Raw genomic sequence first — 10437 nt, 5'->3', positions numbered from 1 at the left:
CTTCGGAATTTTTTGTTCCTTCAAATAACATTAGTTTATAACTGGATATTCCATTTTATAGAAAAACCACATCTTCTTTATCCAGTTTCCAACTGATGGGCAAATGGGCTGTTTCCAAGTTTTAGCTATTACCAACTGTGCTGCTATGAACGTAGGTGCACATATATCTCTGGGATATTCTTTTAATTCTTTTGGAAAGATACCCAGCAGAGGGATGGCTGGGTCACATGGAACCTCTAGTCCCAGCTCTTTGAGGTATTTCCATAGTGGCTGCACCAGTCTGCACTCCCACCAACAATGGAGAAGGGTTCCTTTCTCCCCACCACCCTGCCAACATTTGTTATTGTTTGATTTCTTGACAGCAGCTATTCTTTGTGGGGGTGAGGTGGAATCTCAGTGTTGTTTTCATCTGCATCTCTCGAAAGACCAGTGATGTGGAACATTTTTTCATATATTTACTTGCTGTTTTTACTTCTTTGTCTGAGAAATGTCTGTTCATTTCAGATGCCCATTTTAGAATTGGGTCTTTATATTTGGCGGGGGACTGGTTGTTTTGAGTTCTTTATTCTAGATAATAGTCCTTTGTCTGAGGAGCAGCTGATAAAATTTTTTTCCCTCATTGTAGGTTGTCTCTTAGTTCTGTTGATGGTTTCCTTTGCAGTGCAGAAAATCTTTTTAATAAGATGAGATCCCAGTTGTTGATTCTTTTTGCTCGTTCCCATGCTGCTGAGGATTTGTTCATAAAATCTTTTCCTATGCCAATGTCTTCAAGAGTTTTGCCTAACTTATCTTCCAGCAAGTTTAGTGTTTCTATTTTAATATTCAGATCTTTAATCCACTTGGATTGTAATTTAATGCATGGTGAAAGATAAGGGTCCAGTTTTTATCTTTGGCATGTTGAGATCCAGTTTTAACAACACTATTTATTAAAGAGGCTATCTTTCCTCTACTGAAAATGGTCAGCTCCTTTGTCAAAGATGAGGTAGCTGAGTACATTTGGATTTGTTTTTGTGCCTTCCAGTCTGTTCCACTGATCCTCAGGTCTGTTTTTTTGCCAGTACCATGCTGTTTTTATCACAGTGGCTTTGTAGTATAGTTTCAAATTGAGAATTCTTATACCCCTTGCCATGTTTCTGTTGCCTAGGATGGCTTTTGCTCTTCTAGGTCTCTTATGGTTCCAAATGAATTTTTGGATTCTTTTTTCTAGTTCTGTGAAATATAGTGTTGGAATTTCAATTGGCATTGCATTGAATCTGTATAGCAGTTTTGGTAGGATGGCCATTTTCACTGTGTTGATTCTTCCTACCCAGGAGCAGGGGATATCTTTCCATTTTCTTATATCCTCTTTGATCTCTTCTCAGAGTGCTGTAATTTTTAGTGTAGAGGTCTTTTGCTTCTTTTGTTAAATTGATTCCTAGACACTTCATTTTTTTGGATGCTATTGTGAAAGGAATTATTTCCCTAATTTCTCTCTCAGTGAGTCTGTTATTTGCGTACAAGAAGGCTATTGATTTTTGGGTGTTTACCTTGTATCCAGCTACTCTGCTAAAAGTGTCAATTAAGTCTAGAAGTCTTTTGGTGGAGTTTTTGTAGAGTATCATATTGTCAGCAAATAATGACAGTTTAACTTCTTCCTTGCCCATCTTTATTACTTTAATTTCTTTCTCTTGTCTAATTGCTGTGGCTAATGTTTCCAGAACTATATCAAAGAGGAGTGGTGATAGCGGGCATCCTTGTGTTGTTCCTGCTTCTAACGTGAAAGTGTTCAGTTTTTGGCCAATTAATATGATGTTGGCTATTGGTTTTTCATAGATAACCTTTATTAAGTTGAGATATAGACCATCTATTCCAATTTTTTGCAGGGTTTTTATCATGAATGGGTGTAGAATTTTGTCAGATGCTTTTTCTGTATCTATTGAGAGGATCATATGGTTTTTGTCCTTGACTCTGTTAATATAGTGTATTATATTTATTGACTTACGTATGTTGAACCATCCTTGCATCCCTGAAATAAGTCCTACTTGGTCAGGATGTATGATATTCTTGATGACCCTCTGTATTCTGTTTGCTAGTATCTTATTAAGGATTTTTGCATCTATATTCATTAAGGAGATTGGCCTGTAGTTGTCTTTTTTAGTTGTGTCTTTCCCTGCTTTGGGAATCAAAGTGATACTTGTTTCCAGTAATGAATTTGGAAGTATAGCTTCCCTTTCAACTTTTCATTGAAAAGTTTGAAGAGTAAAGGCAGTAGTTCTTCTCTAAATGTCTTTTAAAATTCAGCAGTGAATCCATCAGCACCTGGGCTTTTCTTTGTTGGTCAATTTTTAATTACATTTTCAATTTCCCTGATTGTAATTGGGGTGTTTAAAATGTTTCTCTCTTCTTTGTTCAACTTTGGTAATTCATAAGTATCTAAAAATCTGTCCATTTCTTCTGTGTTTTCCATTTTGTTAGAGTACAGGTTCTCAAAGTAGTTATTAATGATCTTCTGGATTTCTGTTGGATCTGTTGTGACTTCACCTTTTTCATTCCTGATTGCATGGATCTGATCCTTTTCTTTCCTTTTTTTGATAAGGTTAGCGAAGGCTTTATCGATTTTATTTATTCTTTCAAAAAACCAATTCTTTTTTTCATTTATTTTTTGTATTGTTTTCTTAGTTTCCATTACATTGATTTTTTTCTCTTGTTCAAGCTTTGGGTTTTTCTTGCTCTTTTCTAGTAGTGTAAGATTCATCATTAGGTTGTTTATTTGAGCTCGCTCTGTTTTCCTAGTGTGGGCATTCAGTGCTATGAATTTTCCACATAGAACTGCTTTCTTTATGTCCCATAGATTCTTGTATGTTGTATTGGTATTTTCATTTATTTGTAAAAACTATCTTAATTTCTTCTTTAATTTCCTCTGTGATCCATTGATTGTTCAGGAGAGTGTTGTTCAATTTTCATATGTTTGTGAAGTTCCTACAGTTTCTTATGCTATTGATCTCCAGCTTGATTGCACTATGATCTGATTATATACAGTGGATAACTTCGATTCCTTTGCATTTATTCAAACCTGTTTTATGAGCTAGTATGTGATCTATCTTGGAGAATGACCCATGTGCAACCGAAAAGAATGTATATTCTGATTTTGTGGGGTAAAACACTCTATAAACGTCTATTAAATCCATGCTTTCAAAAGCTTGGATCAATTTCAGTATTTTGTTGTTGACTTTTGGCCTAGATAATCTGTCTATTTGTGAAAGTGGGGTATTTAGATCCCCCACTACAATTGTATTAGTGCCTATTTAGTTTTTCATGTTTCTTAATGTTTCTTTTATATAGTTGGGGGCATTAGTATTTCGTGCATATATGTTTAGGATTGTTATCTCTTCCTCTTGAATTGTTCCCTTTACAAGGATGTAGTGGCATTCTTTGTCTCTCTTAATCAGTTTTGGTTTGAAATTTATTTTGTGAGTGAATAAGATTCCTACCCCTGCTTTTTTCTGGGCTCCTGTCACATGAAGAATTGTTTTCCATCCCTTCTCCTTCAGTTTGTGGCGTCTTTTTGCACTAGGTGTGTTTCTTGCATACAACATACTTTTGGCTTTTGCTTCTTAATCTATTCTGCCAGTCTGTTTCTCTTGATTGGTGAATTGAGGCCATTGACATTGATGGTTATAACTCATATGTACTGACTTAGTATTGTCATGTTATTGTCCTTTTACTGACTCTTTTTACTTTTCCCCCCCTCTCCCTTTAGTTTCTTGCCTAGCCTATTTGATTTGCCCTGTTGGGCCTAATGGTGTTGTGACCTTCATTGTCTTTTTCTAGGATATTGTTTAGAAATGTTTGTAGTGCTCGTTTGGTGTTTATGAGGTTTCTCAGGTGTTCTTTGTCGTGCAAGTATCTTATTTCCCCATCCATTTTAAAAGAGAGTTTTGCAGGATACATCCATCTAGGTTGGAGGTTGTTTTCTTTTAGGACTTGAAATACCTCACTTCCAGGCTCTCCTTGACCTGAGGGTTTGTGTTGAAAAGTCTGCTGTGATTCTGATGGGATTTCCTTTGCATGTGATTTGTTTCTTTTCTCTTACTGCTTGTAGTATTTTGTTCTTCTGTTGTGTTTCTGGGATCTTGATTATTATATGTCTAGGTGTAGATTTTTTTTTGATTGTTGCTAGTTGGAGTGCTATTTGCCTCACTTATCTGTATGTCAGATTCTTCCCCTCTCTTTGGGAAGTTTGCTGTCATTCTGTGAACAGCTTTTTAAAGTCATTTGTATTTTCTCCTGCTACTTCATGGATTGCTATCAGTCTTAGGTTATTCTTCTTTGCGTCATCTAGGAGTTGTTGGATCGATTTCTCATGATCCCTTACTGTTTTTGAGAGACCTCTCTTTTCATGGTCACTGACTGCAATCCTATCTTCTATATCTCGGATTCTATCTTCGCATTCTTTTATTCTGTTGGGAGCACTTTGAATGGAGTGTTTAATCTCCTGGATATCTGTTTGAATCTGTTTTATGGATTCCATTTCTTTCCTCTGTTGGGCATTCATTGTTTCCATTTCCTTCTCATGCTGGGCCTTCATGGCTTCTATCATGGTCATGAGCTCATCTATTTTTTTGGTCAGTTTTTGTTGTACAGTCTCAAATCATGACTTCCATTTTGCTCACCATCTCTATGGTTATCTGGGAAATTCTGTTTTGAACTTTTCTAGAGCCTGATTGATCTGTTTTGTTACTTTTTGTGCTATGGGTTCAGGGTGTCCTGCTGGTTCACTATCAGACTTTTCATCCTCATTTGCCCTACTGTTTGCCATTGGTGAGCTGGAAGTCTGTCTTTGTGTCTTGCTTAAGTGTTTTCTCATTTTTATTTTTGTTGTTAGGTTGTCCTTGGTTTAATTTCTGGGTTATTACTTAAATCTTCCTGATATAGTTGTGCTTTAGCTTTGACTAATGACTCATAGACATTCTCATTTTCATCATATCAGAAAAACAATTTATTAAATCAGTCACAGTCCTTTATCCCAATTGATACAATCACCAACACAATAGGATCAAGCACAGTTTGCAAACTGACCACTTGTGGCAGTCATTAGTCTATCACCTTCAAACCATGTGAATTAAATTAAAATGAAGAAGCAGCCCAAAATATGTTTGCAGTGAATACACTTTTCAATATAGCATCTTTAGCATTTAGGATGATGGGGGCTTAGACAGAGTTAGGACGACAGGAATAGATAAGTGAAAGAATTGGAGAAGGTTTCAAGTGAAGCCACAGGACATAGAATGACCATACAATCTTTAGGAAAGTATTAAATTCAAAAGGGATAGACAGAGTGCAAGTATAAGGACAAGAATATATCCCCTTAACAGTAATAGGGGCTCACTTTCCCTTGAAACTACTGACCCATCAGTGAGGTATATGACAGAAGAAAGGAACATGAAGAAAAAAGAAAAAATGATAAAAGAAGAAATCTGAGTTAGGGCAGGAGCAGGAAAAGAAAGGGAGATGAGGGATAATATGGTGGAGCAAGAGACTGAGTTGGAGAAAGAGCACAGAAAAAAGAAAGAATTTGCAGAGTGGAATGGAGGAAAAGAAAGAAAAAAATGAATTTGAAGGGCCTCTTTCAGACTGTATCTCTGCTGTCCTAATATACAATGTGCACAGCTGTTGTATTAAGTCCCCTGATCTCAGCTAGCCGATGGCAGACCCCCATCACTCAGACTGACCTCAGGCCACAAGGCCCAGATTGAGTTCCTCGACCTCCTGCAGGGTTGAACTCCACACAGTTCTACTATAGATTTTCCCTGCCCTTTCTTTAAAGATGTTCAAAGTTTGGAGCTCAGAAAAATACCCTTTATGACCACCTATGTCTCTGCAGAGTGAGTCCAAGGACTGGCACAATCAGGAGGTCTGCGGCGGGGGGAGGGCGGGTCTTTCAGGGCGCCGGTTGTGGCTACCTTCCTTGCTGGAGCTGGTGGGGGCACAGGGAGGGGAGGGCATGGGTACCCGGTCCTGCCGAATGGGCCCAAGCAGGCTGGAGGGAGAGCAGATCTCAGAGAGGCCTTCCCAAATATCACCTTCCTCATTGGGGCTGTTGGTGTGCAGGTGCCCAATCTGTTTTAACAACAGAAAGTTTAGTATAAAAAGAATAGAACTTCATTTAAAATCTGTTGTCATTTGGAAAGGAGAAAGCCCATTGTAATATTCTTACCTATATAGGTAAAACACTAATGTTTAAAATTTTTTTATTGTAAACACATATTGATAATCATTGAAATACATATTGTGGTTTAAATTGAATTTAAAAATTTAAATGAAATTTATTTCATTTTAAAATGTGCTTAGCATTTTGGTACATTTTTCCTGTTTTCATATTCTGTAAAATTAGAATGTGAGAAAATGAATGAAGAAAGGCCATGTTTTTTCTCCCCTAGAGATAACTACCATTAGCAATTTTATTTTCTTTTTATTATTTTTTCATATGTCTAAGAAAAAGCTGGATGTATTTTATATTACATATTTTATTAGAAATTATTATATTTATATTATATTGCCTTTTTAAAAATAATGTATTTTCTAAAGATGCATTCATGAAATAAAATGAGAAATAAGAAAAAGAATACATTGTGACTCTTAGCCAGAAAAATATATTCACCTTCATCCAAAACAAGAGAAAAAAAATATATGAAGACATCATTTCCCAAATACCAAATTGACTAAAAACCTAGAAGTTTAGCAGCACATTCTGTTGATGAGGCTGTGGAAAAATAGGCTCTTTCTTGCATTGAGGGTGACATTCAATTGCTAATCTGTCTTGTGGAGGAGTCTGTTTCATTGGCCCATTAACCCCATGTCTGGAAATGTTTGAGATCTATTTATTTCGTAAATCACATGTATGTGCACACCTGTGGGCACCCATAATTTGCATGTGTGTGAAACGATACTCGAAGTTGTCTTATTGTAGCATTGTTTTGAAGTTAGAAATAAAAGCCTATCAATCAAAGGCAGTTTTTGTGTTTCGTTTATGACTAACATGCAGCGGTGGAGAACGTTCTTTGTATTGAGGGAGGAGCTCTAAGATGTAGTGTTAGGTGAGATAAACAAGGTGGTTGTTCTGTAGTGTTCTGGACTTTGTGTCAGAAAGAGGGAAAAGCAGTCTAAATTAGTACTTTCAAACAAAAAGTCAGAAGGCAGGTAATGAGAGCAGTTACTGATCAGATGAGTGGAGAATGTGGATCGTGTTGAAAGGGCAGCTTGTCACGTTATGCTCTTATGTCACACTTGACTTTGTAACATTCTCAGTATATTACCTGTTCACAGTAGTGAAGTATAATTGTAGAAAAATCATATAAGGACGGGGAAAAACCCTCAGTTCCTTTACATTTAGATTAGCTTGGAAGAAACAGAAGTACTTCTGGAATTGAGCAGTAGTAGAAGTATTAGAACAAAAGCAGCAAATAACATTTAGTGAATGTTTCTTATGGCAGGCACAGAATAAAGTGATAAGCATTTTATATGCTGTAGATATAGGCATATAAATTACCATTTAATGCAAACAGGAACTATTATTTTATAGAAGAATATGTTGAAGTTTGGGAGTGGTAAGTAATTTACCCAGACTATTTGACAGAGCCAAGAGTCAAACCCTGGTTGAGATCATGAATCTGTACTCTGTCCTCATATCATACAGGTGCCTGTAGTGATCACACACATACATAAACCCCTTTATCTGTAAAGAAGAGTGTCTTGGATCTTATTTATAGACAATATGAAAAACAATACAGATCCTCAGAACGCTTATGTAACAAACATCTTTTCCTATAATATCCTGTCAATAAAAATGAGGTTCACTAAATTGTAGCGTTGCTTTGTGGTTGACAGTCTGACAAGTTATAGTTTTGCTGGTGGTCACATATCGTATGATTTTTGAGTAGGGACTGAATTTTTCAGGCTCTCCTGCATATTTTTCTGAGCCAAGTATTTGTTAAATGTTGAATATTAGTAAGGTTGAAGTTATAGTTCTTGAGAGTGGTTGGCAAATATCTGTTGTTTTGTTTTGGCTGGAAAGCCATATATTTTAATAGGCAAGTGAGTTAAAGGAAAGGCCGATATTCTTCTATGAAGGTTACTCTCTTAGTTACTTTCCTTGTCCTTGGGATAAAATACCAGACTCCTGCAGTTTAGAGGAGGAGAGAGATTTATCCACAGTTGGCTAGTTCCAAGGTAGAGTGACATGACAGAGGGCCATAGCAGAGGAGAGCTGCTCACAGCTTGGTGGACAGAAAGCAGAGACATCAAAGGAGGAGCCTGGGAGGGAGATAGGCCCTTCTGGGCCAGGCCCTGAGTGAGTTGCCTCTTTGGACCAGACCCTACCTCCTCATAGCAAGTCAAGTATAAGCCCCCATAATCCAGTCACCTTCCAAAAGCCCACCTGTGATTGTATGAGCCTTTATGGGGATATCTAGATATAAATTGTAACTGTTACCTACTGACTTTATTACTTTTCTCATTTCTGGGGCAAAATACCAAGCACCCATAAGTTAAAGGGGGAAAAGGTTTATTTTAGTTTAGCTTGTAGAGGTTTCAGTCTATGGTTGGCTGGCTCTAAGGCAGGGCGTCATGGCCGAGAGGCGTGGCAGGCAGGGAGCAGTGAGCTATCAAGGGAGGACTGACTCCGTGTGTCTCTCTCTTTCTCTCTCTCTCTCCCCCCTCCTCCCTCTCCCTCCTTCCCTGTCCTCTGCCTCCCTCCTTCCTTCCCTCCCACCAGGCCCCCCCGCAACATCACACCTGCCTGTAAACCCATACTGAACTAATCCAGTATTGCACACCCATGATCCAGTCACCTCCCCAGAGCCCCACCTGTGAGTGTATGAGGCTTTGTGGGGATACCTAGATATAAACCCTAATACCTACACAAAAGTGTATCTGAGTAAAAGCCTTTTTATAATTTATTAAAGAGGGCTTAGGGCAGGACAGAAATTTCCCTCTCTTATTAGTTTCAGGTCAAGTCAAAGTGGCAGTTATACCCCCTAAATACAATGTTAGGGGTTGAAAAATAGTGGCTTGTAGGCAGCATTCGGCTTGCACATGATTTGCAACTTTGGGAGATTGCATGGATAAATCCAAAAGTTTCTGGTATGTTTTGAAAAATTTAGATGTGACAGTTTTCACCCGTTTTCCACTTGACAGCAGTCAGCTTTTAGACAGAACTTCGGTTTTAGATGGAGTTCCTCAGTCTCCCCAGGCCTGCCAGTCAGCTTTTTTCAGTTCTGTTACCTGCTGGGTTCAGCAGGGTCTGTGCTTTTTGACCACTTTACATTATGGATGGGGCTATAGAAGTAGGCAGCCTTTTAATACCATTTTCCAAAAACAAACAGAAATCCAAACTCTTGTAAGTATTAAATTTGGCTCATTGAATGTGTGTGTGTGTGTACACATATAGTTAAGACAAAAGACCTATTTAGGCACTCACCGATGCTTGGACATTAGATGTTTTGAGTGATGCATAAATATATGTAATTGTATGTAGGACTTTTACTTTTGGAGATATAATTAGTATAAAGTCTAAATTTGCTTACTTATTGCTATTTTTGGTGTTTTTTTTTTTTAAGAAGCTTATTTCTTTAGAAAGAACTTGGCATTTTCAAATTATGATACTCAATATAGTATGTCTAATTATCCCTAATAGACTGGTTTGTTAGTCGTTATTTTTTTAGAATAAACTCACAAGTAAATTATGCTTAGGTATTTAGTAGATTCAGAATTCTTACCATTGCACTTTTATTTTTAATGTACTTTTTATCTGTTTAACCATCACACCTTTTAATCTTTTCCTGAAGTGTTTAATTCTTCAATTAGTATAGATCCTTGACTTATTATGAGTTTAAAGTTATTCTGTAATGTTATTGATATCCTTTAATCCCAGACAAGTGTTCTGGTGCAGCAGATTAGTTTTAGATTATGCTGAAGTTAAGGAGACTTTCAGCATTTTAAGTATCCTGAGGTTTTATTATAAGCATTTTGGCAAACTTTCTCACCCTGCTCTCAATAAATCTGTAAATTTCAGTTCTAATCTGTATTGTCTATTGTTAGCTGAAATGAACAAACTTAAACTTTAATTTTAACTCAACTTCCTCTTTAAAGAAAATATGCTATGATAAGTAGTTTTGTACTAACACTAGCAGGATGTCATTCTACTGTAGTTCTAGCATCTGGCCTCAGGAGCCAGAGCTGTTTCTTTTTCAGCCAAAGTGTGGTGCTACCTGGTGGCTGTCTTACTTGGCTTAAATATTGAAGGGAAACAATTGTGAGTCATTTGGGTGACTGCGTGTTCTAGGATATAGGCAGGGATTTTAGGGTTTTCCCAGTTAAGTGTTAATTTTGTTGGGCTGACTCAGGAGAAGATGAGGTCCAAGTTTTCCTCCCTCCTCCTTCCTTTCCCGCCACAGAGGG

At 37.3% G+C, this 10437-nt stretch overlaps 1 protein-coding gene across 4 annotated transcripts in view; it reads left to right on the top strand.

Annotated features, from left to right (window-relative positions):
- Positions 1–10437, top strand: part of Agtpbp1 (ATP/GTP binding protein 1) — a 153660-nt gene that overhangs the window by 75933 nt on the left and 67290 nt on the right. The window lies entirely within an intron of this gene.

The sequence above is a fragment of the Fukomys damarensis genome, unplaced genomic scaffold (genome assembly GCF_012274545.1).
Source record: "Fukomys damarensis isolate Sample0158 unplaced genomic scaffold, DMR_v1.0_HiC HiC_scaffold_4, whole genome shotgun sequence".
Taxonomy (NCBI): Eukaryota; Metazoa; Chordata; class Mammalia; order Rodentia; family Bathyergidae; genus Fukomys; species Fukomys damarensis.
Note: the sequence above shows the minus strand (reverse complement) of the source record. Positions and strands in the feature narration are given on the sequence as shown.